At 36.7% G+C, this 25,695-nt stretch overlaps 1 protein-coding gene and 2 long non-coding RNA genes across 5 annotated transcripts in view; 1 reads left to right on the top strand and 2 right to left on the bottom strand.

The window, feature by feature from the left end:
* Positions 1–321: 321 nt before the first annotated feature.
* On the bottom strand, positions 322–1,292 carry LOC147838467 (uncharacterized). The gene is made up of 2 exons (XR_015522520.1): positions 981–1,292; positions 322–883 (listed from the first exon to the last, which is right to left on the bottom strand). It is a non-coding gene; the product is annotated as an uncharacterized LOC147838467 (long non-coding RNA).
* Positions 1,293–1,323: 31 nt separating this feature from the next.
* LOC147838466 (uncharacterized) lies at positions 1,324–3,164 on the bottom strand. Its single transcript, XR_015522519.1, has 4 exons — positions 3,105–3,164; positions 2,672–2,784; positions 1,586–1,715; positions 1,324–1,409 (listed from the first exon to the last, which is right to left on the bottom strand). It is a non-coding gene; the product is annotated as an uncharacterized LOC147838466 (long non-coding RNA).
* Positions 3,165–13,578: 10,414 nt separating this feature from the next.
* Positions 13,579–25,695, top strand: part of cntnap5b (contactin associated protein family member 5b) — a 172,237-nt gene continuing 160,120 nt past the window's right edge. For 2 of the 3 annotated variants that reach the window (XM_087304085.1, XM_087304087.1), the window contains exon 1: positions 13,579–13,648. The gene's annotated coding sequence lies outside the window, so the exon portion shown is untranslated. Of the gene's footprint in view, positions 13,649–18,900; positions 19,030–19,100; positions 19,187–23,066; positions 23,250–23,899; positions 24,201–25,695 lie in introns of all 3 variants that reach the window. The other variant, XM_087304084.1, reaches the window with a different exon arrangement.

Raw genomic sequence — 25,695 nt, 5'->3', positions numbered from 1 at the left:
CGTGCTAACCACTGGTCCACGTCTAAATTATATCATCATTAACCACACAGCAAAATATGGGGACCCAAAACAACTCTATGGGTGTTAATTTCAACACTTTGAAAGTGTCTCATGGGGTCCACTCAAAACAGAGTTAAATCAACACTTTCAAAAGGGTTGGCACATTGACACCGAAGTAAGGGTTAATTTTAACTCTGGGCAGAGTTAAAAATGTAACTATATTTAACACCGCCTGGTAGTAATTTTTTTACTACAATATATTGTTATTTTATTCAACTCTCTTGAGTGTAAATATGGTAAAAAGGTCAAATAGACTGTAAATTACAAAAGAAAAAACATTTTATTTGAAAACATTCACCACTTCAACAATTCATTCAGTTTTTAAAATGCAACAATGTCAAATATGCTTTAAATGTTTTATTAGTACAGACAGTATCAACAAAATATGTATGACCAGCGCTCAAAAATGCTGTTTCAGTCCTTTGGTCCAAACTTGATGTTTCATCAGAGCAATTTGAAAGTTCAATATAGCGTCACTCATAGTTTTCTTCTGAACTCATAGTTTTCTTCTGAACTCATAGTTTTCTTGTAAAATTACATTTTAAACAACTTGGCGTGCAAATCTTTCACTTCGGGTGTTTCCTTGGTCCTCCATATCAAACACAGCAGTTTAAATGAAGGTATAAATGCTGTAAACTTGTGTGAAAACAAACTGGAGCTAGGAAATCTCATCAAGCATGTCCTGTGAATGAAGTGCTTCCCAGCCAAAGGATGACCTTTTTATCCATGACGATGTAGCAGCTGCTGATCACTCGTCTGGTGGTTCTTGATGCACGGATATAGGGTGATGCTTATCTAAGAACTCTTCAAGACTCCAGCATGACTAAGAAAAATGTTTGAAAACAAATTGCAATCAAATTCTATGATATATTTAAAAGAACATTTAAAGTAAATAAAACATTCAAGAAATCTAAACTCACCTTTTGAAAATCTTCATGATGATCCACAACTTGACTCTCCCAGCTGGTTGAGGTGACAGGATATGGAAAAGTAGAAAAAACACATACATCACTGTTGGATCTCCAAAAACAATTAGGTTAACCACTATGACTAGAACTGGAAAAACAGGCAGCTGTCTGTCCAGAATCCTGAATTTAACACAACACTTGGAGCAAAATTTAGAGGAGCTTAAAATCTTTTATATCATTTAGTGATGCTGACTTTACCAAAATATTGGCCACAGTGTAAAAAATATTCATAAACTTTATAAACAACACTTTTCTGTAAGCGTGTGCGTGTGTGCGCGCGTGCATGTTTCTTTACCAGATTTAACTTGTTAGGCCCTTACAGGTCCAGTATTGACGCCACCTTTACTGGAGTCTAGCAGATGTTTCAGGTCCAAATATAATCTAAAATATTAGGATAAGCAGAAGAGGAAAAGTGCAAACCAAAGAGTAAAACATTATTTAAGTAACCGTTCACCCACAATACAAAACTTATCACCTTTGTGTCATTTGTTATTCTCTAATACTCTAATACCCTCTCAGCTTATTGTGAAACAAATACAGAACTTTATCAAACATACCTTCATTATTATTATTACCACATATGACCAAGAAGGTGTGCTTGGTCATTTCACCAACTCTGGAAATACACCATCCGTCTCTAATCAGCCACCGTCACAGGGTCTTGTGTTATTGTATAGAGAACTGTGGCTGTTAAAAAAACAACAAAAAATTAGTATCCACACATATGCATAACCTTCAGATAAAAAGGAGAGATGAACATCACAAAGTATGCCTCACACTTTTTCAGATATCTTTTGATTCAGATGTTGATCATTGATAATAAATCTACAAATCAAACCTGTATCATCATTAGGCTGCTCAAATATGAATCAGTTGATTAATTTTACAGACAGGTGGCTGTTTACAACGCACTAAATTGTCTTTAATAAAAAGGAAATGTTGTGTACAGTACATGCTAAGTTTAGCCTATAGTTTTAAGCACAATATCATGCGGGAGAAAAAGCTTGACTAAGATGTTCCTGACTACATAAATAGCCTAACTTACTAACGTCAGACATCCCGAGTTGGGAAAAGTAATTTTCGGGGGATACAGAGTTGATTTGCGGGAGGTAGCGGGAGAGATGAAGAGCAATGGGATGAGTTGCGCGCGACGTACCTGAAGAGCGGTGGGGGTGAGTTGCGCGCGACGTACCTGAAGAGCTGGGAGGGATGCGGTGGAGAGGGGTGTGCAAAGTGTTTAATGACCGGGCGGGAGACGCGCGATTTCCGGGAGATTATCATTCATTTGCGGGCATCTACTTGGGCATCTGGGAGTCTCTGTGCATTTGCGGGATAACGTTAACGTTAGTCCCGCAACTTCCGGGAGACTTCTGTAACCTTAAATGTCTGAGAAAGTGCAAACGCGGTCATTTAAAGACATTAATGTTAACATTCCGACTTTAATGGTTGTCAACACTTAATATAATTCAAGCGTACGTTATCACGCGAGTCTATGGACTAACGGTATATGGACGGCCACGAATGAACCAGTTTAAAAGGGCCGCGGTGTTTAAAAGAACTAAATTAACATACACGAATAACAAAAAAATCATATGTTTTAGTCAGGAAGCCTTTTACAAGTAAGCATATGTTCATTTACTCACCAGATATGTTTTAGAAACTCTCCAGAGCGTATGGAAACCGTCCTGTGTTGCCGTTAGCATCCGGGCAGAGTAGGCTAACGTTAGGCGGCTCCGGGGATTCCCTCGCTAGTTTGCTTCGAATTAAAGGAGAAGTGTCGATTTTATTTTACAGATGGGTAACAACGCACAAAATGGCATTAAGCGTGACAGAAATGTGTTGAACATGTACATTTGATGTTTTTATGCACTATGTATGCGTGAGCATATATAAAATCATTCTTGAAAAGAAGTGAATAGTAATGCAGTTAAGCTAGATACACAAACGACCATGAATGAACCGCAGAAGATTAAAATTGTCACTCCATTCTAAAGTTATTAACTTAACAATATGTTTACAACTGTATTTCCTTAGAGAAAGTCAGTAAAATACCAACATTTAGGTAGTTTGACTCACCAGTTGCTGTTCTAAACCTCAGATGGAAAATGGCATCTGGAAAATTCTTCAGTGACTGGGGCTGCATGAATTCCCGGATGTTGGAAATAACACCACCAAGTGTAGAAAAGATAACTCCTTGATTTCGCACTGAATAAAATCAATTCTAACTCTTATTATATTCATTTATCAAAATCTAACTCTTTAACGTCAACACTTTACTCTGAAATGCTTCAACACCGAGAATTTAACTCAGATGAATTTGCTGTGCAGGCTGCGAGAAAATAGATAGAAAGAGCAGAGCTGCGGTAAAATAATTAATAGGAAGACTGTGGTCAAGTAAAAAAAAAAAAAAAATTTAAAAAGTGTGACTGCTGAGAGCAACAGATTCTGGAGCTAGGGACACCGGCCCTCGCGGCCAAAAAAACGGACCGGCCCACCGGGAATTCTCCCGGTCCTCCTGATTAGCCAATCCGGGCCTGTGTAAAAATGTAACTATGCAAGTAAAAATAGGTAAAACAGCATAGAAATAAACAAAAATGGCATGATTATCCCATAACGGAAGTATGTAACATAAATGAATAACATAAAAAAACTTATAAAAATTCATAGTAAAATTACAAAGTTGAAATAAAAGCAACATACTTTTCCTATAAGGAAATATACAGTTGAGGTAAGCATTAGCCCCCTTTTGAATGTATTTTTCTTTTTTAAATATTTCTCAAATGATGTTTAACAGAGAAAGGAAATTTTCATAGCATGTCTGATAATATTTTTTTATTCTGGAGAAAGTCTTATTTGTTTTATTTTGGCAAGAATAAAAGCAGGTTTTATTTTTTTAAACACCATTTTAAGGACAAAATTCTTAGCCCCTTTAAGCTATATCTTTTGATTGTCTACAGAACAAACTATTATTATATATTTTTTTACATTTACATTTAGTCATTTAGCAGACGCTTTTATCCAAAGTGATTTACAAATGAGGACAAGGAAGCAATTTACACAACTATAAGAGCAACAACGAATAAGTGCCATAGGCAAGTTTCATGTCTGTAAAGTCTAAGAAGGAAAGCATTAGTAATTTTTTTTTTTTTTTTTGAGTACAGTTAGTGGTATACCCAGAGAGGCAATTGCAGATTAGGAAGTGAAGTGGAGACTAAATAGTTGAGTTTTTAGTCGTTTCTTGAAAACAGCGAGTGACTCTGCCGTTCTGATGCAGTTAGAGAGTTCATTCCATCAACTGGGCAGATTGAACGCGAGCGTTCGGAAAAGTGATTTCTTCCCTCTTTGAGATAGAACCACAAGGCGACGTTCATTCACAGAACGCAAGTTTCTGGAGGGCACATAAATCTGCAGAAGTGAGAGCAGATAAGAAGGAGCAAAATCAGAAGTCGCTTTGTTGGCAAACATCAGAGCTTTGAATTTGATGCGAGCAGCAACTGGCAGCCAGTGCAAATGGATGAGCAGCGGAGTGACATGTGCTCTTTTAGGTTCATTAAAGACCACTCGTGCTGCTGCGTTCTGGAGCATCTGAAGAGGCTTGATAGAGTTAGCTGGAAGCCATAACAACAATAATTACTCTAACCTGCCTAGTTAACCTAATTAACCTAGTTAAGCCTTTAAATGTCACTTTAAGCTGTATAGAAGTGTCTTGAAAAATATGTAGTAAAATATTATTTACTGTCATCATGGCAAAGATAAAATAAATCAGATATAAGAAATAAGTTATTAAAACTATTATGTTTAGAAATGTGTTAAAAAAAATCTCTCCGTAAAAACAAAAAAATGGGGAAAAAAATAAACGGGGGCTAATAATTCAGGGGGGGGGGTAGTTCTGTAGTTATTTTTTCATAAAAAAATACAGTAAAATTATGAAGTAGAAATAAACAAAAACGGAATGATTTTTACATAATGAAAGTTTGTAAACATAAGCATAAAACAATATAAACATAACAAATGTTGATGTATGAATAATCTCTAAAATAGTGTCAGAACATAATTTTTTTTTCATAAAAATGAAAACTTTAGTAAAGTTATGTAGATACAAGCAAAACATAACCTGTTTAAAACATTGAACAAGCGTAAAATTGTAAATTTGAATTTACATAAACACAACCTGCACATTTTTCATACATTCATTTATTTTCTTTTTGGCTTAGTCCCTTTATTAATCAGTGGTTGCAACATTGGAATGAACCACCAACTTATCCAGCATATGTTTTATGCAGCAGATGCCCTTCTAGCTGCAACCCATTACTGGGAAACACCCATACACTCATTCACACACATACACTATGGCCATTTTAGCTTACCCAATTCACCTCTAGTGCATGAAACTGTATGTTTACTTTTTTTTTGCCGCAATTGCTCTTATTTCTATAAAGCACATTGTTTGTATTGCTATTAAAATGCATTTTTGCAACTTGATGAACTGATTAACAAAAAAAGTGCAGCTATTCAAATCAAATTTGGCTCAACAACTTTAAATTGTGATAGTTTAATCAAAAACATATTACATATTGAAAGGATTCACACCTAAAATGGAATTCCAGTCCGATGCTGTTCATTTTGGAGCCTAACAAACCTCATGACAAGGAAAAATATCAACTTCAACATTCTTCAAACCACATATGGTTTATTTTGAATGTTCAGTATTTTTATCGTAATTTTTTTCATCACAATATTATATAGTATATGAAATGCACAAATAATTTTGCATTAATCCTACAATGCATATATAATGCTATTGTATTATTTTTTACCATGTTTTGAATTAAAAATGTACACAAACTTCCAAAACAAAATGAGAACATTTAAATTGTTGTGTGAAATTTTCTTTAAAGGGTCACGCTGCTAAAAACACTTTTAGGACACATGTATTTCACTAAAAAGTGAAAATTAGTTGTTTTTTCATTGTTCAGAGCAAATCCGTTCTTCCGGTTTAAGCCTGGTTTATACTTGATGTGTCCGCTAGTTTGCCTGAGTGCACGCTGCAAATGTGACATCATCACGGAGTTCGCGAATGTTCAGTTTAGGTGCGCGCGACAAGATTTTGGCTGGCAGAGCGCATGTTTTTTTTTTTTTTCTTTGCTCGCGGCGACGTGTTTGATTATTTAAATATGAAACACTTTGAAGAGATTTTGTCTGAAACAGTATGACTGTACAGACATCTTTATGATCCGTAATCATAGAGATACCCAGATGATCAATAATTCTTGGTTAGAAATTGCAACAGCTGTGGCAAAGGAGGAATTTTTTTGTTAAAGAGCCCATATTATACATGAAATAGGGTCATATCTTGGTTGTAAGGGTCTCCAACAACAGTTTAATATGCATGCAAGGTCAAAAAACACTTTCATGGTCTTATAATCTGCATTTATTTTTACCTAATTATCCCAGCGACTCCCGTATGAATCGTCCAGTGATTCATTTGTTCCCAAACCCCTCCTTAGCGCGAAGCTAATCTGCGCTGATTGGACCGATGACAGTCTGTTGCGATTGGTCGACTGCCTTCAGTCAGAGAGTGAAAAGCCAAACAGCTATATAAAAGTAAGCCAAATCAGCAATATAAAAGTAATCACAGTTCATGCACGCTCGATAGTGTAGGCGTGGATTTTAGCTGCCAGTGGGTCAATGTAAATACAGACTATGGACTTGAAAATTCAGACGACTAACTATTTTATTGAGCAAAAACTCCAAAAACAGTTGAGGAGATCTCCTAGCTTCTCACTCTGCTCTTTTCACAGACACACACACACATATTGCACACACACACACGCACTTAACCCTGCTCCGGACGACAACGCGCGCGCACACACACACACACACACCTCCGGACGACAGCGCGCGCACACGCACACACAGACACACACACTTCTCCGCGTCCACGGAGCTCCGTTAACAAAGCAGCACGCGTCGCGTTTTTAACGTGACTTTGCACGCGATAATAGAATATAGCGAGTTAACCTGATACAGTACACGCGGTTACAAGTAACAAATCACAACTAAATACATTTGCAAGCTAGAGAAAACGAGGCAACTTTAATCGCACGTACTTACACTTGAGAAATGGAGGAAGAAAAATCCATCCTGACGTCCAGCATTAAGTTACTCTTTACTAATCCTTCCTTTAACAAACGCAGATGAAGTATTCTTTGTAGCATGTAGTTTCCAGAAGTTTCCAGTAGTTTCCAACTGCTTGGCTATAATGCTGAGGTTTCATCTTTGGGTACAGACTCAATATATCCATCTGCAGTGTGACTTCAATCGACCGGCATGTTTGTGTGTGCGTGTGTTTGCGGGTGTGTGTGTGTGTCTGGGTTTCTGCGTCAGAGGGCGGGGCCTCAGGTTTGAAATCTCCCGGGTTTGCGCGTGCACGTGAATAACTTGGTTTCGTTCGTACGTCATGGCGAAACACCTAATGAATCTTTATCAAGGCGACTCGTTTGAAGCACTATGAGTCGACTCTTTTATAGATGAATCAACAGTTTTAAACACTGTATTCTTACAGATTTAAGCCTTAGCTGGATACTTTACTTCACTTAGAGCTGTGTTACACACTACATGGAGGAGAATTTTCAAAAACCCATAATATGGGCTCTTTAAAAGGTTTGGAAAAACCTGAGGGATAAGTATGTTAAAGCCAAAAGAGTCCATGGCAAAAGTGGACAGCCAGATACACAATTGCAGAAATATGTTTTTCCACCATTCAGTTTTACACTTATGTATATAGTTACAGTTTTGAATTTAAAACATTTTAATACTTACAAAATTATAATTAAGGAACAAATTATTTCTTTGATAACTGAAAATAAATATTTAAAACTATAGGTTTACTGTATTCTGATGCCCTGTTTTTCTGGGCTTTATTAGGGATAATGGTCAGGTATGTTGAACGACATCTACAGTAAAGCGAAAGCCGTCACGCTTAAACCAACCTATCTATTCTCCACCTCAATCCAAAGAAGTAGACATCTAATCGAAGAACTTCAATTAATCAATTAACAAGACAGTTTAATCAATTTAAGGCAGGTTGACGAGAGCCTGGGGTCTTGGGAGTTTCAGATGCATCCATCAGACAGTGTAAATAAAACTAATTACACACCTTTTTTTTTCATCCATTGTTTATTTCGTCCTCACAGTGGTGGAAAAAACACAAAATAAGCTACATTATGCACCTAGCAGGAGGCATAGCGGAGGCCATCTGCACCCCTCGGCAAACCGAATACAGAGGAAAAAAAGATAACTAAAATTCAAATTCATCCTTTAAACATGCAGAACGTAGCCGGAAGGCCGTCGCACTGCAGTTATGTAGTGTAAATGAATAACATGGGGATAATTGGGGCAGTTATTCTGCGCTTACGTGGCAGAAGATGATAAACTCTCATGTGCTCAGCATTTCCAAAGCCTTGTTAGACGTGTCAGTCCACAGATCTGTGTTCACTGTAGATAAACTCTGTTTTAAAGCATGATTTTTTTTCCCTCTCTCGCTTTAGATTTAGATTTGAGTGAGAGTGGCACTGTGTTTTTGTGAAAGGTGTATGATCGCCCAGTATGGTGCAGACCTCCTGCCAACTGACAGATGGCTTTATAGCAATTCTCGAGTAATTTGAGACTCGAGATTCTTATAATAAAATCTAACACTCAACGAAAGCGTAGAATTCGTGTAGACTGACAGAGAAACTCAATCTGTTTCTAGAGAGACTAATATTATAGCTGGTCGAGAGCGGGTTCTTATTACAAATACACCAAAATCCTTTGTGACCCCATAGAAACCAACATGGCTAAAGAAAAACATTGTCGAATTGGCTACTTTTTAGGTTGCTAATGGGAATTTGAATTGGTTTCAAAAGTTTCTCGACTCTCAAAAATGTCAACAAATTCTTTGATATTAAGTTCTACTTTCTTGCATTTAACTTGAAGTTTGCATGTATTATGATTTTTTTTCTTTCCCCTTTCAAATTCTAGAAAAAAGTTTTTTATAAACAACTTAATTTTTAAATGTTTTATCACTTTGTTTACATTGTTTTACGTTAACAGTTATGTAATGTTGATATAAGCAATATTTTACAAACTAGACGTAAGCTGCATCCAAAATGTCTCCCTATCCACTATATAGTGGACTATATTGAGTATCCACCATTAGTAGTAGTAGTGTGCGAATCCAGAGTGAAAGACCCAAGCCATTCCCAATTCTACCTCTTAGCTCTTCCCCTTACCCCTAGTTTTGGTGTTCACATGAAGGGGTCAGGGTGTCCCAATTGATTTTAGCACGACAAGTGCGGAGAAATCGCATTAATATTTTGAGTTTACTTGCTTCATTTGTGCGTCAAATTCGCTTTATTCGTGCTTCAAATTCACTTGACAATAGACCCAGATTCGCATCATGAAAAGCGGTTATAAACTTAAAATTTTCTCAATTCAAACGAGTGGCAACTTGGATCAGGAATCAGTATTCTATACGTCATGACTTAACAAATGGTTTGAGTTTAGTTTATTCCATTGCATAAACTCAAACAAAGTCGTTTTTATGATTCTTTTTATTTTAAAGTTTATGTACCACCCTAGTGCAGATTCATCATGCAATGTGAACACTGGACCAACTGAATGCTATACCCTATGAAGTCCTGCAAATTGAAAATAACTTCAATCTAATGACTTTGAAAACTGAGCAGTGTAAACTAAGCATATCCTGATTTAATCAAAGTAGCTAAGCAGCACTAAGATTTGGTAGTAGACACAAGTGTCTGCTAAAGCTGATTGTCAACAGCATCTTGGGTTAAATGTTAATTAATGTAATTAATTGTTAAATGTTTACTAATTTAATCTGAACAGTGTCAATGCTGGGCATCATTGTAAGACTGCTGGCAACCCTGTTTGTTGGCAAGAGAAACTAGGGGGATGAAAAAAGCGTGTTATTGAAGCAAACTTTATATAAAAACTACATCTTTTAATTGCGATTAATTGCAAAAAAATTTTAATTTTGTTATTTTTTTCACTCAGTTGATAGTACTAGTAAAAACTGTATGTCTGAAACAAGCTTTATGCAAAAGCGCATTCCTGAAACAATCTAAACAATCTTTTTGTAAAAACTGTACATCTAAAATTAACTTCACAGAAAATTGTCTGAAATAAATTTTACGTGAAAATTGTACATCTGAAATTAACTTCTCGCAAAAGTGCATTCCTGAAACAAAGATTTCCAAAAAAATGTACATATGAAACTTTTTTCCGAAAATGTATTTTAGAAAATCATGGTGCTCACGACAGTTTCTGTACTTGATGGCTTTGTGACCAAAATTTTGATAATCGTTGTTTAACGAACTTTAGGCAGTTTTACTGTTTTGGTAGCAAAAACATGTCAATCCTAAATCTTCCGATGTTTCTCTATGGCGCCAAAACCTTCAAATATCTGAGTTTTGTTCCCTAAGCAACTGATACTCAACCGCCATTGGCTCCTTTGTGTTTGAGGGGAGGAGCTTACCAATAGGTCAATTGTGCTTCCTGACGTCCAGTCTTACTTGCATCGCTCTAAATGAAATGTTCCGGCATCAGCCACTTACATTAATCTTCGTCTTGGATTGAATTTCACCAGCACGGATTCATTATCCAAGGTCCCAGCCAGGGCAGAGCCACAAGCTGACGTGCCTGAATGAAACCGTCCCATAATGCTTAGGTTGCAATTGTATTGATCTGAAAACGGCAAGAAAAGATCCACACATACACGGCCACTGATGCTGGCTGATAATCAACCCGACTCTGAAAACGGAGAAACTGAAGATGACGAAAGAGTGCAGAACCACATGGCTGAGGGCTGGAAAACTGTTCATAGAGTGAGACATGCTGCTTTACATACTCTACTGTAAATACGGAAATTTATTGGCTGATGACTTGAAAGTAGTTCATCATACATGAACTTTTGACTTGTTCAACTAAAGTTTAAGCATGATGTTGCATCAAATTTCTTTCTTGCGTCCAGTTATTACTGAATTACACCTGCATAATGTGTGTTTTATGAACACACTTGTGTAAAATTTATGCCAGGAATGTTTTGTTGGTGTAAGATTGTTTAGATGTACACTTGTGTAAAGTTTGTTTCACAATTTTTGTTTCTATACATACAGCAAATACTTTATTCAGTTCAATTCATTTTTATTTCTATATCGCTTTTACAATGTAGATTGTGTCAAAGCACCTTCACATAGAAGTTTATGTGCATTTTGTTTTAAGAGTACAGATATAATAAAACATATACACATACAGGGCTGGAATAATGTAAGAGCTAGGTGAGGCAGAAGCCCCTAGGCACACGGAAGAAAGGGGCCCTTGATCAGCTGAAGAATTCATTTGCGATATGATGCGGGAAACACCTTTTTGCGTTCTGCTTTCTCTCATTGATAATATGAAGTATTTCCTTCGGTTCGCTGCTGTTCAAAAACAGTGACACCGGTGCTAAACTTGGGCTCAGAGTGGCTGTAGCCCAATCAGAATATTGAATAGCCCTGTTTTAGTCACCCATAAGGCTGATTTATACTTCTGCGTCAAACGCACGCGTGTGCTACAGCGTTGACGCATAGCTCTTTGCCGTGGTCGTTGGCTTCGCTGACGTGCACCTCTCAAAAAATGTAACTAAACATCGCAACGACACGTAGCGCAAGCTCTGTGATTGGTCAGCCTGGTAGAGCTGACGAGTCTGGACGGGACCGAGAGTCGCGTGAATGGCACGACCCCGATGAAGCGATTGTTTACAAGTGTGGCGTCCTGCGAAGGAGCTCCGGATGAAAAGTTTTGTTTTGTGTTTACCTCATAGTTAAAGTTGTTGCACGTCCGCCGGTCCCTGCCTCAAAATGAGCGAGTTTGAGCAACTTGTACATTCATGAAGTGTCTAGGAAAAGCAAAACACCAGCGAAGAATCTCGACACAGAGGAACATTTACACCTCACTGCCAACTAGCGTTTCATGCATGCGTTGCATGCGCCGTGGGTTACGCCGGTCACTTGACGCAGAAGTATAAACCAGGCTTAAGGGTGATCAGATGTCCCAATTTTCCCAGAACAGTCCCTTATTTCATCACAACAAAGCTCATTGTAGAACAAAAAATAAAGTTCAAACAGTCTTCATCATTGATACACTTGTACTTGAGTAACAGAAGCTAGTATAGGTGGAATCATACCACATGGACTAATAATTGAAGCACTGTCTCGGCTGCGTGGCAGTTACAGCTGGACTCAAACTGACGTGCGCCTGCACAATCCCATCACACAATATAACCGAGACTGTGTGAACAAATCAAATAGCCTACACAAGCTGTTATTAAAACAGCCATCGTTGTGGTGTATCTATCTCAAGTAAATACACTTGGTTATGCTTTACAGCATGTCTAACTGAACCAGTTAGAAAGCAAACTTTTTTCGAATGTTAACTTTGCCCTTTTTATGAAAACGACAGCAATAATATGTAGCAATTCAATATTAGCTAGCTTTCATTGGACAATATATGATGCAATAAAGTAAGGATGCTAGCCTTCTGTAACTCAAAAGACCACAATAGGATATTTTGGATATTAACAGTACTTATCTATATTTTTTGTAGTGTTTTTTTAATGGAAAAATAACAAATTCAACAGAATTAAAAACTTTTTATTTTTATTTTTTTAAATTAAAATATAGTACAATGCTTTGAAGGAACACAACTGGATTATGCAAGTAGGCTGCAAATGACTCTCAAGAAAACAACTTGTTGCATTTGTTGAAACTAGTTGTGCTTATGTCCACTCTGGAAGTACAACTATGCTCTTGACCGATTGGTTCTCTCTGCCTCATCACTTTATAGGCGCAAGCTTGTGTTTGCGCCAGTCTCGAATGGCTAGTGTCCGCAGCGTGAGCCTCCTGAGTGCGTGCGCACAGCCGAGAAAAGTGATGGCTTTTACACTTGAAACGCTCGCCAGTGGAACAAGATCACATTTTTCACACAAGATTGCCAACAGTGCAGACGAATATCAAATCTCACAAATTGGAAAATGTTGTTCAGTTCAATTATGCTACTGTAGGTTATGTTTATTCAACAATATTTCTCCAGCACTGCTGAACCGCTAATGTCAACGATTATTGATACTTTCGGTACTTTAGTTCCGGTACCCATCCCTATTTCTGACTTGCATACATTTGTTTCAGAATAACAAATTTGTGTTACTTTTTATTTTCCAGGTTCTGCAGGTTGCAATGTCCCGAATTTTGGTTGCCAATCTTGTTTGTTTTGGTTCAATTAGGAATTTCCAAACCAGCGCAGAGCCCGGGGGACCAGAGTGAGTGTGTGATACACACAAAGTGTATATACAATTGTGTTGTTTACATTTGTTTATTTAGGTTTAATAGTTGTAAGATATGTTCGTGCAGTATTTGTTTGCAAAACAGTGGACATTTGCGTTTTCATGGAGAGGACTTTTATTTTGACACTCAATCCAGGGAATCTACCACGGCGAACTGCGCGCTCACTCAGGTCGCCAGAGGAGCTGCAAAGGAGCAGACGTGACTCCGTGGTTTTCACTTTATTAACCTGTTTTACAGGTAAATATGGACAAACTAAACATACTATTACAGTGATTGTGTATTATTTTGATGTGTGGAATATGTACAAGTGTATGAGGTGATTTAAGAGTATGTTTGAGTGCCGATTATATGTTATGTTTGGACTAATGTAAAAAAAATAAGTTGTTAAGTGTGCTTCAGTGATCAGTATTGTAGTCGATGTTATTGTGTTATTTGTTTTGAGGCAAAGCTACCTGTTAAGACATGTAAAGAGTTAATTTATTACAGTTAAAAGGCTCCGTGAGGCTCACTCAGCACTCGCGTTTGGCGCGCGTAAGGGTCAGGTGACCACCCACTCAAGAGAAGCACAGAGAGCTGCTGCAGCTAAGGGGTTTCTCTGAAAATGCCTTCATATGAGAGAAAATGGTGTAGTTCAGTTCACATTTACTAAGAATATGAGTATTGCTGAGTTTATACTAGTTTTACAGCTTTATATGTACATCTACAAATAATATATTTGTAATTAATAATTGTTAATATTGATTAAGATGTTTATTGAGTATATTAAGAACAACTAAAAGGAGAAAAATGAGAAGATGAGACAGAGTGATTGATTTTTGATGTTGTGGACACTAAATCCACTATTATTGGTTTTATCTGTTCTAAAGTGACAAAATGTGAGAGACAGACAGTATATTGTCAATTGTGAAAGATTTAAAAGCAAATGTCTTTTTATTTTCTGATGCTGTACGATAAATGTGCAGAAAGCCAGTGGAGCTGCAAAGAAGCAGACGTGACTCCGTGGTTTTCACTTTATCATCCTGTTTTACAGTTATACAGTTATCTGTCAGCTGGGTCTCTTGAGTGCTCCGACTCGGTCCCCCCTGGTCCATTCATTTGTTATTTTGTTTTTTAGGAATTTGTGTGATATGTTTGTTTTAAGTGTAAATATTTGCATATATATATATATATATATACATATATATATATATATATATATATATATATATATATATATATATATATATATATATATATTTTTTTTTTTTTTTTTTTAATGATGTAAAGTAATTATGAAATGTATAAATACATGAAGTCAATATTAAATTTATGTTAAAAGCATTATTAAAAAAGGCATTAACTAGTAAAACTAAAAGAAACAAAAAACAACTGCACTTTTAATACTTCATAATGTAAATGACCTCTGATTGACTAACCTGACATGGTTTGCACAGCTTATCTCAAAAGAACCAAAAAAAAGTTTGTGTATAAAATAAGTCGCTAATTTTGAGATAGAAAAATAATAATAAGTAACGACTTTCTCAGTCGATATGTTTATATTATTTAAAGAAAAACAAGGATGGCACAACACCACCTGAATCCATATCTGAAATCCACAAGATTTGTTTTCTGTTTGAGAGAACAGAGTAATCCATTCATTCAGCTATTTTATGCAGTTTCCTTAAAGTTCCTTAGGCTGAAAAAAAGTACAATGAAAAAGAGTCCCATTATTGCTAAAATAAATCCAGTGTCAGCAGTACTTGTGAAATATGTGTTTTTCCTCCGTATATCTGTTGTTGGTCTACATTATTCTGCAACATCTCACTCGAAATCTCCATGCGCTTCACAGAGTTCGTGCTTCATAAATGAAACCTCAGCAGCAGAATCTGTGAAGCCAATATTTGTAGAGACGTTTCTGGATGTCTCTGGGCTCTGCGTGAACATTTCCAGGAATAATGGCTGAAGAATGCTTCCCATTGTCAGTACTTGTATTGCATTGTATTTAAAAAACCATATTGTGAAGAACCTGATCTCAAATATCCAATACGACAGCTCAATTAATCAAAACACTTAATTTTGACTGGCATGATTAGCAAATATTAGGAACTAGCATTTATAGCATTTGGCTTAAAACGTCAAAACCTTCCACTTTAGAACAAAAATAAGCTGAACTGTGGATAAATCGCTGGCTTATTGAGCTGTGCAGCTCGTATGTGCAAATCAAATGTGACCATATTTAGGGTTTAAAAAAATATGTAGAAAACATTGATGGTAAAGTTTGAAGACAAACTTTAATGTTTATGAAAGTAGCTGTAAAAGCTTAAGGTTTGAAGTATTTAGATAGATAGATAGATAGATAGATAGATAGATAGATAGATAGATCTATTTACATGCGAATAGCATCTGGTGTGAGAAGCATGAGAGTGAATCTGAAGAAACTGATCTTATATTGCATTAGAGCAGCTTTTTTTCCACATGGAACTAGCTAGATATTCCAACCGAAGAACAAAGTGTGCAGTTTGTTTGGCCCCAGCACTTCATGAGGAGGGCATAAATCTCTTCCAGTGGGTTTTTTCCCGCCCAAGTAGATAATGCTAAAATGCAATACCCTCACACTTCCCCTCTCGCTCTCTCTCTCTCTCTCACACACACAGCCATTATTCTCCTTCTTTTTCACTGTGAAGTCAAGTTCCCAAGCACTGGAGATCCTCTAGAAACTCCATAAGGGCTGCAGAGCTAATCAGAAAAAATATACACTTATTATCAATACTTATAATACTTTGATAAATTACATTTCCTCAAGCAAATGCGAGTGATACAAGGCTGTGCAAAGCTCTTCACTCTACAATTGGCTGGCTGCTAAACTGTTGCTATGAAGTAGCTATGGTGATATGGTGTTTGTCTATTTGATTTGAGCTGCTCACAGCAAAGACTATAGAATACACAAGACATGTCACTCGTGTAGTTTTGAATGAGGAAAAGTACGGTCAATATGGTGAATGAAGCCGCACCTAGCACAGCAGCCAATCATCGTTCGATATAGATGGATGATATCCGGGGGAGGGGCTTGGACCAGATGTGAGTTTCTGCAGAATTTGTGCGATTCAAATGTTTAAAAAATGAATTTAAGAGAGAGTCATTGTTTAATTTTAATAATGATTCCTAATATAAAATTGAATCGTAAGCTTCGAAAGCAGTTTTGGCCAATTTGATGTTTCCCCAGTCAAACAGAATGCCTGGGCATATTGCTCATGAGGTGTTTCAAAGATGGTCGTTTAGTGAAATTACTTGCCTTGAAGGGACTTTGTCATAGGGTGCATCTCAATTTTTTGTATCTAATTTGCATGATCTCAATCTAGTATGATTTGCTCATCCCCCAATGACGGTTGTGTTTAAGGGTGGAGTTTGGTGCCTCCTTTTTGCCTCCTTTTAAAAACATTTTTGTTTGACTGAATTTATATGACTTTAAATTAGCCACTAAATTTGCAAAACGTTAAACAGTTACGTTTGCTTGTTGAATTAAGCTGATATATCTGAAACAAACTATGCAAATTTTGTCTGAAACAAATTTTTCGCTAAAGGTTTAAAAGCATTTTTAGAAAATCATCTCTGAAGCTAACTTTACGCAGAAGTGTATTCCTGAAACAAACTTTACATGAAAAAGTGTATGTCTAAAACAAATCTTACACAAAAAGTTTGAAGCCAACTTTAGATAATGCATCTCTGAAGCTAACTTTATACAAAAATATATTACTGAAACAAATTTACGCAAAAGCATAGTCCTGAAACAAACTTTACATTCAAAAATTGTATGTCTGAACCAAATTTTATGTAAAAAGGTTTGAAACAAATTTTAGATTTAGTTTTTCTGAAGCTAACTGTATGTAGATTTGTATTCCTAAATCAAATTTTACGCAAAAGCGTGTTCCTAAAACAAACTTTACATTAAAAATTGACCACCAGAAACGAAACAGTTATGTACGTAACCCTCGTTCCCCGAGGGGGGAACTCCAATGCTACTGTATGTGTCATTGACAGAATTTGAGGTATCAATGAGTCAATGACGCATAGCGTTAGAGTTCCCTCCCTCAGGGGAACGTAACGGTTACGTACGAAATAAACTTTACATAAATAGTTTGAAATCAACTTTAGAAAAAGTATCTTTGAAGCTAAAGTTACACAAAAGTGTATTCCTGAAACAAATTTCACACTAAAAAAAAATATCTAAAACAAATATTACGCAAAAATGTATTCCTGAAACAAACTTTACATAAAAAAAATTGTACGACTGAAACAAACTGTATGTAAAATAATTGAAACCAACTTTAGATAATGTCTCTGAAGCTAACTTTACGCAAATGTATTCCTGAATTAAATTTTATGCAAAAATGTTTTCCTGAAACAAACTTTACATAAAAATTGTACGTCTGAAACAAGCTAACTATACACAAAAAGTTTAAAAAACCAACTATAGATAAAGCATCTCTAAAGCTAACTTTACCCAAAGATGTATTCCTGAAACAAAATTTATGCAAATGTGTATTCCTTAAACCATATTTACATTAAAATTGTACGTCTGAAACAAGTTTTACTTAAAAAGTTTGAAACCAATTTTAGATGGTCTCTCTGAAGCTAACTTTTCGTAAAATTATATTCCTAAAACAAATTTTACGCAAAAAGTGTGTTCCTGAAACAAAATGTACATTTAAAATTGACCACCTGAAACAAAACGGTTATGTACGTAACCCTCATTCCCCGAGGGGTGGAACAGAAATGCTATGCAGACATCTCAAGTCTCCCAGAAGTTCCGGGAGTCTCCCGCAAATGTATAAAGACTCCCAGATGCCCGCAAACAAGTAATATTCTCCCAGAAATCGCGCGTCTCCCTCCCGGTCCTCCAATACATCGCGCACCCTTCTCACCCCTCCCCACCGCATCCCTCCTTGCTCTTCAGACACAACGCGCGCACCCTGTCAAACCCAGTCACGACGCTTAACTCCCACGACTTCTCGCAAATCATTTCAGTCTCCTCCGGGAATAACTATTCTTAACTTGGGATGTCTGTGCTATGTGTCATTGACACAACTGGAGGTATCGCCAATTGTGTCAATGTCACATAGCATTGGAGTTATGGGAACAAAACAGTTATATACAAATCAAATTTCATACAAAGAGTTTGAAACCAACTTTAGAAAAAAAGTGTCTTTAAACTAACTTTTACACAAAGTGTATTCCTGAAAAAATACTTTACACAAATAATGCATTCCTAAAGCTCCAAAGATGTTTAAAAAATGTCTTGTGTCAAGGTTTTCACATTGACAGCTGTCACTGTAACAATGTTAGTAGTTTTGCTTGTTTACCGAGGTGGCAACAGTAGCTAAGGGGGGCGGAGCTTACCAATAGGCCAATTCAAAACAAATGCCGACAAATTTTTAATGCAGCGCCTGAAAGAAATGGCGGTCGGCTTCATTCTCTGTGCCATTTTCTTTCTCTGTGTCTGAGAGTAATAGATCAGAGCTTGGCACCTGCAGAGTCCTCTGCGGGGGGACTGAGGGTCTTCATTTTCATTAAACACAATAGCCCAGGGACAGCACATCCAGTCGGCCTTATCTATAAAGAGAAACATTTTGCCTGGCAAGGTCAGTTCCATTTCTTCTCATTTCCTCTAACAGACAAACAAATAAATAATCTAATGAAACCTCCTTCACAGGTGGGGCGTTTATGGATGGTTCGTTCCCGGTCACAAATAAAAAACGGAGCAGGGAGAGAAGGTGCCTTTTTACTTCGGAGCGTGTGGTAAATTATGTCTTGATTGAATAAATAGTATTCTGTGTCGCTGGTGTTAATGAAATCTGAACATTTTAGTCATGTAGACTCAATCGGTAAATCTGTGTGCCGTCTTAAAATAGATGTTTGAAAGTATTTAGCAAACTATTATTAAGATGTCAATAGTTACTTAAAAATGTAATCGATCACCATTTTAAAAACGTCTGAAAATGTTTGTCATTTTTTTACAATTAAATTGTGTACCAAGGTTGTAATAATTTAGGATTTTTCATAGTTTTAGTTTTTATTTCGTTTTGCCTTTTTGTTTTTAAATTCAGTTTTAATTAGTTTTTAGAGGCAGATTTACAACTTTTTTTAGTGTATATATATATATATATATATATATATATATATATATATATATATATATATATATATAAATTGCTTAGTTTTATTTATTTATTTTTTTATTGGTTTCAGTATTAGTGTTTTCTAAATAAGGATATTTGATAGTAGCAAGCTTTAAAATCATCAGAATAAATATTGTATAATTAAAAACTCCTGTCTCAGAGAACACCTGACCACATCATCTACCACTACCATTTGCCCATCCTCAAATTCAAAGTCTCTGATTCAAGTCTCTGTATTTAATACTATCACCGTGCTGCTGTTGTTTTTGTCGCGAGAGCAACAGCAAAGATAACTGGAAAAAAAACGTCTCGATCTGGCCAATCGCAGCAGGATTAAAGACTTTGAGGTGCCGTACAGGTCAAACACCTGGCAGAGCGAAGCGAATAGATTCACTTCCAAAAGACATAAATATGAAAACAAAGGACGTTCTTGCTATAATTTTAGTTCGTTTCAGTTAGTTTTGTATGTACAATACAGTTTCAGTTCTATTTTTTTTTTTTGACTTGTTTTATTTTTATTTCAGTCAACGAAAATGATTTTTGTTTGTATGTTAGTTTTCATTTTTCATTAACTATAATAACCTTGTTGTATACTTTGTGTATGTGTTAAATACGGCAACATCCCGCTTTCCCTCTTTGAAGCTAATACGCAAGTAACTGTAACTGCAATTCATCAAACTTCCACTAGGCCTGGCTCTAAAATAGAGCACATTTCTATTGACCCTCAATAGCCGCATTTCCACTATCAGGCCAGTGCGAGCCAGGGCTTATATCGGGCCAGGCCGGGCCAATCGCCCGGGAGGTTGAGCAGTGAGGCCGAAATCATGTCGCGTTTCTACTGTGGGGCTAGTAGCTCGCAGCGCGTCACGCAAACCCCGCCCCCAGAACATCCCCCGAATCGAACGTCACTCAAACCGCCCACTTCAGCGAGAATCATGCAGATAAAGCACACCATCACATCATCACGAAACTATTAAAATTAGGACAACCAAAAGAAACAAATGACACGTTACTGTACAGCAGTACAACGCATGTCTATACGCACATGCCTGTGTGTTTTCATTGATCATATTCATTTACTCGCCGACCGACTGGCATCGAAATCCAGTGGTCTTGCCACCAACGGAGGGACCCGGAGCGCAGGGAGCGCACACATCCATAATATAACACCACATATAGAAAATTCTCTGTTAATAACTCGATATAAAATGTATTTTATAACATCCTCTAGACAGAATCTGTCCAACATTCATCCCAAATGCTCCGGAGAGAACTGAAACATGATTATTTTCCCCCTATAGGCTTTATGACACTTAATAGGTGATTCCCTTTATTTAAAGATGTTGCTTATTATATCTTAAGTAAAGAAAAGTGTTCAGTGTTTCAGCACATAAGAGCAGCACGTAATAAAATATAGCCTATATTTCGTTGCGCTCAGCAGCTATGCACTAATAAAGCTCTTTATGTATTTAAAATGTCCTTTTTTAATTTTACCACGTCATATAAAAACACTTGTTTGAGGACACAGAGCACATTTTGAACTTGCAGTTTTCCCCGTCAAAAAAGTGCTGCGCAGCTGCAGACAGAAAAAAAGGTCGCCTAGTTTCTGCTTTCACTCACCCCGAAAATGCTCTGTTTGCATGATTTTATTAATTTCATCGTATCCAAATACTTTATAAATAATATTTAAAACATTTTCCGGTGTTTATTTATTTTTATTTTTTAGAAAATATCTAAAATCTTTTTTTCAGAGGCTTTTGAAAAATGAAAGTTTAATATAAATTTGAAACAGTTTGATATAGTAGGCCTACCTAATTGTTATAGCTATAGCTTTTGTTAGTTTTATATTGGTTTATTTATTTAATGTGATTTTATTATAGGCCTATCTAATATTTGTAATTCTTTAAATTATTTCAATATAGGGCTATTTTATCTAGATATGACACTATTGTTTTGAGCCTACAAAAGTGGACATGAAATTTGTAAAGTTTAATGTCCTACTGTTGTATTCATATAGTGTATTATCTCCAAAATAAATTAAAACAATAAAAAGAAAAGAAAAAAGCCGCTCGCGGCATCAACAGAGCTATGAATGGAGCGCTTTTTTCGGTCTCACACACATACACAGGCATCTAAACGCGCAAAAACACACACAGTATTAAACTTGACAAAACCTCTTGAAAACCTTTACTGTCTGCTGTGTCTTTAATATGGTGTAAAGATTATTATGCGTTATTGAAACATCAAAGATGCAGCAAAGAAATATCATTTTATGCAACAGCCTTACATTTAAAAGATAAACTTAAGGGCGATCATATGCAAAAAAGACCCCAGCCTATAATTTGTTCCAGATGTTTTCTTTCCCTTATTTATTTATTTGTTTGGCGCATGTACTCGAGTGCGATCGGAAAACTGTGTCCGCCTCTCCTTTCACTCCGCCCCGAAGCCCCGGCTGGCCCTCCTTGGCCCAAGGTATTCGGCGGGCCGAAAAAGGCTGGCCGTTGGCCCCGAGAAAGCCCCGCTTTGGCCCGATTAGGCCCCGGAAGTGACAGTGGAAACGCCACTGGCCTTGGCTCGCCCTGGCTCGCTCGCTTTAGGCGCGATAGTGGAAACGCGGCTAATGTTAAAATGGCCAAATTTACAGCAGAATTTACAGCCTAGTACAAAAAACGATTTTTGTGTATATAGCAAATATTACACTTCATGACAACTGTGAGGGGGTGATTATTTTCTCAGTTTTTTCTCCATTTAGTTTATATTAAGTCTGCATAATTAAGGGAATGGCAACTTGAGTAAAAGCTAGGTCTCGCTGGTCGCCGAACTCGACATACAAATTGTATTTTTTGTTTTGTTTTATGTAGCTTTACACAGTCAATTGCCTTTTGGAATTATTTCTTACAATTACCAGATGATATGGCATGCTGTGCACTTAATTGTGCTCGCAAACCTTTAAAGTGGCCCTATTTGTTTTACTTAAGGTAATTTATCATTTATAATTTTTTTTAGACCTGTAATGCACTCCAGACTCTGACAGATTGATTAGCTGTAGGTTAAAGAACAGTCATCTGAAATGTTGCCATGCAGTGTTATGCCTAGATTTCATAAATAGCCTTGCTTTTACTAACACAGACTATATTTGTAATATTTGGAAGTAATTAGCATTTTCTTTCTGTAGAAAAAAAAAAAAAACGTCATAAGAACAATGTTTAGTGACCCGATGTATTACAACTGTGTTTTTAAAAGCCCAAAACATGTTAATGATATTGTACACAGCCAAGTGGTCAGAACAGAAACAAATCGCAGGTAATTAAGTGTTAGGTGTTTCTCCCAAAGAAAAGCCTGTTTAGGCAAAATGCTAGCAGATATAAGTAGCTCTGCTCATGCTCCACCTCTTAGCCCTTTGTCGGTTACCCCTGGTTGGTGTGATGGCACTCAAACAAAATGGCAATGGTTGACCACGCCCACATGTAGCTTCATTTTGTTTTGTTTTTTATTCCCAGGTTCTGCTGACGCATTTCCTGAATGTTCATTTCCAATCTTAAGTCAATTGTACATCGTTTGTTTTGGCTCAATTTGGAATTTCCCCAACTATTGCAGAGCCTGGAGGATCAGAGTGAGCGCTTCAGCTTGGCCCCAGCCGAATCCCACTTGTAGCTTCTTTTGCGATCTTCAGAAACCAATGGGTGATGACACAGATGCCACGTCTATATAATTTTTTACAGTCTATGGTTAAATCCAGTGTTAAACTAAAGTAAAAAGATACTTCTTTAAATTAAATTAATAATTCTACAATGAATTATATTTATTTAGTTTGTTTAATTTAAATTCTACCTTAGTGTTTATATTATAATTTTGATTAATCTAAACACTAATATAGAATTCATATATTTATTTATATTATTATTAATCTAAACTAATAAAATAAAAACAATTGATATATTTATATTATTATTATTTATAAATGTTCATAATAAAATATGCTGTTAAATAAATTTATTCTGACTTAAACTGTTCATCTCTTAATGAACGATGCTGCCTATAGTAAAATTAATGTAATAATAATAATAATAAATATAATTAATGAATACAGATTTATTTTTACGACTGTCCCTCAACCTAATGAGACAAGATTCTCAAACTTTTACATGCCAGCCAGTCTTTCTGGGCCGTGCGCGTATATTTAAATCCACTCCAGCAACAGGAATGGCAGCACCAAGATGAATTTCAAATCCCACACTTGTCACATGCAACAGTTCCCACCTGTGGATTTGGTGAAAAGACATCAAAAAGATGCCTGTGTGGAAGTAGAACAGTTATTTTTGTTTCCTTCCAGGTGTCTTTACAACTCCACTAATACGTTCAGGTGTTCGCATCTCTCTCTCACGTTCGCCAGATCGGCCCAGCTGGAGGACTAACTCAAGTACAGCTGGATGGAACATTTGAAGATCTCTCATATCCATGCTTTATTTGTTCAGTATTCTGCTGAAGCTGGTCTAATGCAACTTTAACCCTCAGTGTTTTGGCAAGTGTATCATAAAAAATCACAGAGATGGAGGTCATCAGATGAGAGGAAGTCCTGGATGAGTAGAGGAGGATGGAGAAACCAAAGCTGGAGAGGTTTTGTGTTCATGAAGGTAACATTTGGTTGGCTTTTTGAGTAAAGATCCATTGCAAATTCATGAAAAAATGGTTGGGTTTAAATTCCTCACAGGATGCTTGATAGATTTCCAGTTTGCTTCATATTTTGCTGTTAAAAGTACTTTTGCAATCGTTTTCATTAGTTAATGTTAGTTGTACAATACATGTAGAGCATTTATTAATCATAGGTCAGCATTCAAAAATTTTATTCTGTATGTTTGCACAAGTGAAGTTTATGTATAAATAAATTTTGAGAGGATCACGTGCTTATGATTGCTAGCAGCTGACCCGCATTATCTAATTCATTATGATCCAATCATAATGACTCCTAAACTACTATAAATACCCTGGGGTTTATTCCATTGCTATCTTCGTCCCCCCTTCCTCCCCTACTCCTCCTTCTTAGACGGGTGACACGGTGGCCCAGTGCCTAGCACTGTCGCCTCACAGCAAGAATGTCTCTGGTTCCTGGCTTTACCAAAACTAGCAGACATTTCTGTGTGGAGTTTGCACTTCTCCCCGTGCTCACGTGGGTTTCCCCCGGGTTCCCCGGTTTCCTCCCACCGCCTAAAAACATGCAATTAAGTCAATTGAACAATCCAAATTGTCAACATAGACACACTTCTAGTTAGTAATTAATTTCAAGAGCATTCACTTGCTACAGCAGGGGAGTTCTCGAGATCTACCTGAGCTCAAACTCCCCTCCCGCCTTGCAACGGGAGGGAGCCCTGGGCTCGAGGATCTCATGAGCTTTTATAATTAATCATCAGCTAAGTGTGAACTCTTGAAGTGTTATTTGGGTGTTTAGGCAGACATCAAGTGTACATTCTTATGTAAGAGTTTATGGGTGCATATGCATAGATCAAGTTCATAAGTACCGGTATATGCGAGTGTGTATAGGTGTGTTTGCATGCAGCAAGTTTATATGTATATGCGAGTGTGTATAGATGTGTTTGCATGCAGCAAGCTTATATGTATATGCAAGTGTGTATAGGTGTGTTTGCATGCAGCAAGTTTATATGTATATGCGAGTGTGTATAGGTGTGTTTGCATGCAGCAAGTTTATATGTATGTGCGCATGTTAATGTGGATGTTTATGTGAGAATCGAGTTTATATGTATGCGCGCGTCTATGTGGGTGTATTCATGCATCAAGTTTATATGTATATACACAAGTTTCATCTATGTTGTTTTGAACATCTAGTAGTATAGGTGTATATGCGAGTAATTTATAGGTGTATATACACATGTTTTATGTATGTGTTGATAAGCAAAGTTTGATTTAAATCCTACACGGCACCTCATATTTACTAATGTATTATCAATTCGTTTTATTTTCGGCTTAGTCCCATTAGTAATCTGGGGTCATCACAGCGGAATGAACCGCCAACCTATCCAGCATATGTTTTATGCAGCGGATACCCTTCCAGCAGCAACCCATCACTGGGAAACATTCATACACACATTTACACACAAACACTACGGAAAATTT

Source organism: Danio rerio, chromosome 22 (assembly GCF_052040795.2).
Source record: "Danio rerio strain M-AB ecotype USA chromosome 22, GRCz13ab, whole genome shotgun sequence".
NCBI classification, from domain to species: Eukaryota; Metazoa; Chordata; class Actinopteri; order Cypriniformes; family Danionidae; genus Danio; species Danio rerio.
This window is presented reverse-complemented; position numbering and strand designations above follow the sequence as displayed.